Raw genomic sequence first — 7,266 nt, forward strand, 5'->3', positions numbered from 1 at the left:
CATAATCTGTGACAGAGATAGCACTGCAGGTCACTAGGGAAAGATGCACTATGCCTTAGGTAATAGAGGAACAATTGCTTATCCATATGGAAAAAAAAAATAGAATTTCTACCTTATACCACATACGTATTTGAATCATAAAACTTCAGGAAGACATTATAGGAGAAATTCTTTTTTTTTTTTTTTTTTTTTTTTTTTTTTTTTTTTTTTGCAGCTGGCGGGTATGGGGATCCAAACCCTTGACATTGGTGTTATAACATGACGCTGTAACCAATTGAGCTAACCAGCCAGCCCAGGAGAAATTCTTTATGACCTTAAGGCATATAGGCTTCTAAAATGAGACAAAAATTTTCAGTAACTCTAAAGGGAAAAGGTTGATAAATTTGACTACATTAAAACTAAGAACTTCTATTCAACAAAAACAACATAAAGAGGGTGAGAGGACAAACCACAAACATGGAGAAGACATCTGCAACATATATAATTAGCAAGGAACTAGTATACAGAATATGTAAAGAATTCCTATTAATCGAAAAGAAAAAATAAACCACTGATTTTTAAATGGATAAAGACATGAATAGAACTTTTACAATGAGAAAAGCCCAGATGGGTTATAGCATATTAATAGATGCTCAATCTCATTAATAGTTAAAGAAAAACAAATTAAAGTCACAATGAGATGCCATTTCATACCCATCATATTGGTAGAAAATAAAAATCTGATAGTAGGAAGTGCTGGTGAGGGCACAGAACAACAAGAATTTTTATCCACTACTGGTGGAAATGTAGACAGGTGCAACCACTTTGGGGAACAGTTTTATAGTGCCTGGTCATGAAACTAGTCATGAAAGCTGGACAGGAACATATCCTATGTTCAAGCAATTCAACTCCTAGATTATACATATATATGAATGTTAGAGCAGTATTGTTTGTAGTAGCAAAAAATTGGAACAACCCAATGTCCTTCAATAATAGGACAAATAAATTGTGATATATTCATTCAATGGTTTATAGAGAAGTGAAAATAAATGAACCACAGCTATAGCATCTAAATGAATGACTCTCAAAAACAATGTTGAGGGAGAGAAACAAGATGCAGAAGGATACATACAGTATAGTTTCACTTATACAAAGGCAAAGAACAGTCAAAACAAAACAACATATTGTTTAGGGATAGTCACATAGGAAGTAGAACCCATTAAGAAAAGGAATGATAAGACAAAACTCACTGTAGTGGTAACTTCAGGGGCAAGGAGAAGGGGCATGTGATTGAAAAGGGAAACGGGGGGTTTCTGGGGTAAGGCAGTGTTTTATTCCATGGAAACATGCATTAACTGGACATAAGTGGTCACAACAGCCACAAGCGTGGGTGAGATAGCCCTGGAAGAGGGAGCAAGTAAGAAGGAAAAGGAATGTCAACCCTTGAAGGTGCTGGAGGAGGAGGAAGTTGCTAAGGCCAGAGAAGGACAGTGGGAGGAGCACAGGGGAAGTGGAAGCCAAGAGCCTGGTATGCAGCAAGGAGGTGGGTTGGATGCAGGCTGAGGCACGTCTGTTGGATTCAGCTAGGTTCCCTGACGACACTGGCTGGAGTAGTTTCAGTGAAGACCTGGGGGTGAAGGCCACACAGCTGAGGGCTGAATAAGAGATGAGGAAGTGCAGACCCAGAATGAGGACCTGGGATTCAATCCCTATATGAGCTCGCAAAAAAAGTAAAATTAAATTAAAAAACAAAACAGAATGAAGACAACTCCGAAAACGTTTGAGAAGGGGAGGAAGGAGTTGAGAGGGTGGGGGGTTGAGGTTGAAAGAGTGGGGGAGGAGGAATTCCTAAAGAGATGTTCAAGGGTCTTTAGGTGGCCATTTAAATCACAAAGAGACATATTTTCACACCCCTCAGTTCAACAAAAATTTATGTCAGACAGTGACAAGTGGTGACAGGGATGTGGAGCAACCAGACCTCTCAGGCACTGTAGGTTTGGAGGGTAAATGGTAAAACCACCTTGGAAAGCAATTGGCAATATGTAGGAAAGTTAAAGATGCGCCTTCATCCCAGAAACTCCACCCCTAGGTATACTTATGCCGCAGAGAAACCCACTCATACCAGGAGACAAGTACAGAAATGTTCATTGCTCCACGTATGCAATGGTGACAGACTGTATACACCCTGAATACCAGCCAAACAGGAGAACAGATAAATAAATCATGGTATGTGTACAAGAAAATACTATGGGCAGCAAAAGTAAACATATTCAGGCTACATGCATGACTCTTACAAATATAATGCTGACAGAAAAAAGCAAGTTGCAGAAGGATAAGTACGGTTGATATCACTTATACAAAGGTTTCAAACAAAAAATCTTCAAATTGTTTAACGATTTATACATATACTGTTAAAGTATAAAGAAATGCATGCAAAGTTATCTAAACTCAGGGTAGTGCTTACTTTGGGGAGAGAGGAAGGTCTGGGATGTGCTAGGTACCTGACATATTGCAACTTTACTTATAATCTGTGTGGTAGATATTATTCGGCCCATTTTACAGGTGAGGAAATTAGGTTCTAGGAAGTGAACTGGCTGGAATTTCAGTTCTGCTTGCTTTTGGCATGGGATTCACTGGCTGAACGGATGAAAACAGTCTCGGGCCTTTCCCCGCGATCCCTTCTGGACCGGGTGCCGAGGTCAAGGGACTCCGGGGGAGCAATAACTCCTCAGACCGTTAGCAGAGGTCTAACGTTCCGGCCACGCCCCCGCGCGTTGGGCCCCGCCTCGGATGGCTCAGCCCTAGCGGGACTCATGAATATGCAAGTAAGAGGAAGTATTTAAAGACGCCGGCACGACGCGCTGATCCCTGCCTGGCGGCGCCCGCCCCTTACTGGTTCTTGGTGTTTGGCCCGGCCCCCTTCGCCCGTGTCCATCACTCTTTGCGGAACGGCCGCCAGCATGTCTGACAAACTACCCTACAAAGTCGGTGAGTTTCAGGTCGTGCAGCCGGCCGTGGGTGCTCCGTGCCAGCTCCGGGATTGTGTGGGGCGGCGACCGCAGGGCCTACCCGGGTCGCTCAGAACCCCCTTGAATTGCAGGCTCGGCGCGTTCCTGGCCGCGCGAGGCCGCCTGGGGGTTGGAGTTCTCGCGCCGCGGAGAGCGGGCCGTCGGAGGCGGCCGCGGACTGCAAGTCCCGGCGTGCCCCGAAAATCCCGGTGCCGCCGCGCGAGCTACGGAGCCGCGAACTGGCGGCGTGTTCCGCATGGAGCCGGCGGGGGCGGGTTGGGAGGGAGAGGCACCTGCTGGAACCTGCCCTAGGGGCCCGGAAAAAGCCTCCTGGGCCTGGACCGGTCGCCGGCCAGATGGGTGGTCTCGGACAAGGGCTCACAACTCTCTGGGCCTCCTGCAGGGAAGGAAAGGGCACTGGCGTCCCAAAGGGCGTGTGCGGAAAGGCCTTGAAAGCGGCAGGGTCTGCGCACGGGGGACCCTGGGCTAGTTACTAAACCTGTGGGGTTACCCACCTGACTAACTGGGATAGTCGTGCAGAGAATCTCGAAGAAAATTTGGAGTGGTTAAAAAAATCTTTGTGACCCACGGAGTGAAGGATGACATACTGATAGTTAACGTTTATTGAGCGTTTACTGTGGGATCAATACTGCTTTCTAGCTTTATTCTAGATTAATTCATTTTATTCTCACGGCTCTGTAGGGTAGGGACTTTTCTCATTTTATGGTGAGAATCCTGAGATACAGAGGTAACTTGCCCACATCCTTACAGCTGGGAGGTGGTGCAGCAGGATTTGAACCCAGGACATCTGAGACCTGAGCGCATCCTTTTCACCACTGTATACAGGTGAATTTTCAGCACAAACCAGGCTGGCTAGCAGCTTTTTAAGTAACTTCAAGACACCACTAAACCGTGAGAAAGGCACCACCGTTTATGGAGCACTATGTATCTGGTGATTTGCATGTGATTACAGAGAAGTTTTATAGAGGTGAACTTTATCCTGTTATACAGAGGAAGAAACTGAGGCCTTGGGAGGAAGTGACTTGCAACAGCTCTGTTGAAATAGTAGTTTATCAAGTAGCTCCCAGACTCTCTACCAGCCAGCAGCCAAAAATTAAAAAAAAAAAATAAAAAAAGTAGCTACCAGAGGAGACTGTTGTCTCCTTTGTGTGTATGATGAGACTGAAGCCCTGAAAGGTTAAGACAAGGTTACATCAGTGGCAGAGCTTGGTGGGGGGTTGTCATACTGTGGAGAGAATGGTGGGTTAGGTTTGAGGGCACTGGGTTGTGTGGGTGGAAGAGAGATAAAGCTGGACTTGGAAGTGGAGAGCTGGGTAGGGATGGAGGAAGGAAACCTCCATCAACGAGGGCATGCTGTGTGCCAGACCTTGCCCATATGGCACCTTCTTTAATTCTCAGGGCAACGTTAGGGATGATTGTCCTCATTTTACACATGAAGAAACTAAGCTTTCGAGAGATCTTGTTCCTGTTGACTTGTCTTGGGACATGTAATACTGTGACTTCTGCAAGTCCTCAGCTCCCATGGAAACCAAAAGTCCCGGAGCTTGGAGTGCCAACCCCTCTTATGCCCTTAGAATTGAGGGTCCCAGGGAAAACTCTGGGGTAGGCACAGGTGCCATGAGGGCATGGAAGGAGTTATTTTTTGCTGGAGGGACAGATGGTGAGTGGAACTTAGCAGAACAGGGCAGAAACCATTGTCCCCCACAGCCAGGCCCCTTCCAAAAGGTCTTTGAGAAGGGCCTCTGTTCTAGCCTTGCTTGGCCGCCAATCCCATTTCTTCCATTGACTCACTGTGGAACCCAGGGCAAGCACCTCTCTGGGCCCTTTGCTCATTGGTAAGTGCTGGGGATTGGACTAGGTTCAGATTTGTTTCATTTTTTGCATGTTCATATGCATGTCTGTCCCTCCCCATCCCATGCCATCCTCTTTCATGGATCTTCTCATTCAGTTCTAACAACAGATACGGTCAGTAAACATTTGCTGGCCCCTTCTCTGCCAAGCCCTGCTGGCCACTGGAGATACAAAGGTGACCCAAGGACAGGGGCAGGAGAGATGTGTCTACAGTTAATGTAGTATTGTCTCCATTTTATGTGAAGAGATCTGCTGCTTCTCTATGTCATGGCTGCCACCCCAATTCTGGTCTTCCTCCTCACAGGTTGTTCCATGCAGCAGCCAATAGAATCTTTTCAAAAGACAAATCTGGTCTTTGAATGATACCCCACGTAGGACTTTGTAGACTTCCCACTTCACTGGGAGTAAAATCCTTATTCATCTTCCTACTCCCTCTATATGAGTCACCCTGTCCCACTCTCTTTACCTGCAGCAGGAATGAATATACCAAGTTCTTTCCTATTTACAGGGTTGGTTTTTTTTTGTTTGTTTGGTTTTTTTGAGTACCTACTGTGTGCCAGGTACTGTATCAGGTATTTGGGGAGGAGCCTTCCAGGCTAAGAACTGGTTGGCTTAAAGCCCTGAGCTGGGAATGAGTTTAGCTTGTATGAAGACAGTCAGGAGATCTTTGTGGCTGAGCAGCCAGTGGTGGGGAAAAGGTGGAGAGGTAGAGTGTCCCGACCCACGGGATATTCAACGCAGACCCTGGAGGGGGGAGTGGGAATTGGATGGGACAAGAGACGCGAGAAATGGAGACCAGACAGTATTCTGATCAAGTCTCGTTTATTGATTCTTAGGTTACATCTTATATAGGAGAAGGCAGGCATGCTGCAAAGGGTCTGGAATGTAAAGATATGATAATATCTTGAGGAGAGACAAAGACAGGACATTCAAAGTAAAGGTTGCCACCCAGAATGTTTATGGTTAAACAGTTTCTAGAGAAGGATAAAAGGTCACTTGCAAATTAACTTGCATAGCCAGGAGCAATCAGTTTCAGGCATAAAGATTTCGAGGCAGTTATGTAAAGCATGGCCATCTGAGCAGATTGTCAAGGAGAAGCGGTCTCACAAGAAGGGGTGTGGAGCTTCAGGCCCCCAACAAAATCTAAGTGTGTAATCATAATCAGCAGAGACACAACTCTGACTACAAACAGAATTCTTTCTCCTTTTATGTTGCCAAGAATGCATTAGCTCCTTACAGCCACAATTTCATGAGCACTGCCATTTCAAAAGAATGTTTGCAGCTTTGTAACTAAAGACTACATTTTCACAACACAGAGAACAGTTTTCTCCATAGTTGAATTAATATCTTCGCTTGTACTGGCACTAAAGATTTTAGTATGAGCTTAGCATGCTTGTTTACTGTTTGTTTTGTTTCTGTCCCTCATGGTAGAGGAGATGGGCAGGCAGGCAGGAGAGGGCCCTGAAGGCTAGGCATGGATTTTAGGGGAAGCTGTTGGAGGTTTTGTTTTTCTTTATTTTTTTTACTTTAGTGGAAGAGTAGAGGTGATACAACTTAATTTTTTTTTTTTTGACTGGTAAGGGGAGCGCAACCCTTGGCAGGGCGTTGTCCGCACCACGCTCAGCCAGTGAGCGCACCGGCCATCCCTATATAGGATCCGAACCCGTGGCCTCGGCGCTACCAGTGCCGCACTCTCCTGAGTGAGCCACAGGGCCGGCCCACAACTTAAATTTTTAAAAGCTTTCCTCCTCTGGCTGCTGTGGGGAGAATGGTATGTGGGAGCAGGGGAACCAGTGAAGAGGCTGCATCAGTGGTCCACATGAGAAGTGGCAGTGTAGACAAGGTGGTGAAATGTGGTTGGATTGCTGATATATTATGGGATGTTTAGCCAAAAATGTGCTGATGGAGGTGAAAGAGGAAAAGAGGACTCAAGAAATCTTACAAGTTTTTGACCAGAGTGACTGGTTGAATGGTGGTTTCATTTCCTAAAATGGGGAAATTGGGGGAGTGAGGGGCGAGAGGTGGGGCCAAGGAGTCAGGAGGGCTCAAATCTGACATATCATAGATTCAAATGGACATCCATGTGGAGATGCTGAATAGGCAGTTGGATTATATGAGTCTCAAGTTCAGGGGAGAAGTTTGTGCTGGAGATAAATGTGTGGGAATCATCACAGTAGAGAATCCGTAAGACTGGATGAGCTCATCTGGTAAGAGTTAGAGAAGAGACATCTGATGGAGACCTGAGTCTCCAAGCATTAGAGTCTGTTAGATGAAGAGAAACCAGGAAGGTAGGAGGAAAAGTACAGGAGGATAGAGTTACAGATGCCAGGTAAAGAAACAGTTTCAGGAAGCAGGGAGTGATGAATAGGATTGGTGCTTCTGGGAGAAACAAGTAGGTAATCGACCA

This window comes from Galeopterus variegatus, unplaced genomic scaffold (assembly GCF_000696425.1).
Source record: "Galeopterus variegatus unplaced genomic scaffold, G_variegatus-3.0.2 Scaffold6340, whole genome shotgun sequence".
NCBI classification, from domain to species: Eukaryota; Metazoa; Chordata; class Mammalia; order Dermoptera; family Cynocephalidae; genus Galeopterus; species Galeopterus variegatus.